The following is a 928-nucleotide window of genomic DNA, read 5'->3' on the forward strand; positions in this document are numbered from 1 at the left end:
AGTTAGGGTTACTTATTCGAAGGACTATCTTGCTTCGGTGACATGTAATTGGTATGCACTACGCAAGTATTGGGTCAACTAATAACGATTCGTCTTATAAGTATCCTAGATTAGTACGTCTATTAACCTTTTCTATTCCCCCTTTCTCACGTAGATATCATGGCTGGCTTCCACCATCCCGGCGACCCATATTATCCAAACCAGGGCAATGGAGGATGGCTCGATGAGGAGTCATACGATGATCACCCGATGCCTTTGGATGATCATCATGTTGAAGGCTTCTCGGATAGCTCCAGCTCCGAACCAGAAGTTAACAACCTCGCCCCTGAAGCTCCAAATCCCAACCCTCGTCCGGCATTTCAGGGTCCCACTCCCATGTGGGTAATAACCTTGAACCGATGGAGCGAGGAGCAGGGTCAGCCATTACCTTACCATGGAGACCGAAGTTTCTACAACATAAGAGAAGGAGGATCAGCGGACCGAGTCTTGCCCATCATGGTCCGAAGGATTGCCAGGAACATCGAGCAAGGTCAAGCAGCCATTGGCCGAGTGGTAGAAGTGGATGCCAACTCGAATCTCAACACTGTTCGCATCCGCCAACTTGAAGAGGCTATGGATAGGACAAAGAGGACCAACGAGGCTCTGCAGCAACAACTAGCTGCATCCCGAGTCAAAGTTAGGGAACTCCGAGCTCGTCAAAGGACTCATGAACGACACCTTCAGGAAGTTATGCGTCAACTAGCGGATCTGAGGGTTCGCCCAACAATTAACCGTCGCCCGTAGAAGACGTCTAGTTACCTCACTCCTTTGTTTAAAGGACTAGCCTTTCCTCTCTACGTTTGTAGATCGCTTGTCTGTAAACATTCCTAGCTTAAAAGTACTCTAATTAGACCTCTAAACTGCCAACATTTTCCTTATGATTTACTGT

This window comes from Lactuca sativa, chromosome 3, assembly GCF_002870075.4.
Source record: "Lactuca sativa cultivar Salinas chromosome 3, Lsat_Salinas_v11, whole genome shotgun sequence".
NCBI lineage: Eukaryota > Viridiplantae > Streptophyta > Magnoliopsida > Asterales > Asteraceae > Lactuca > Lactuca sativa.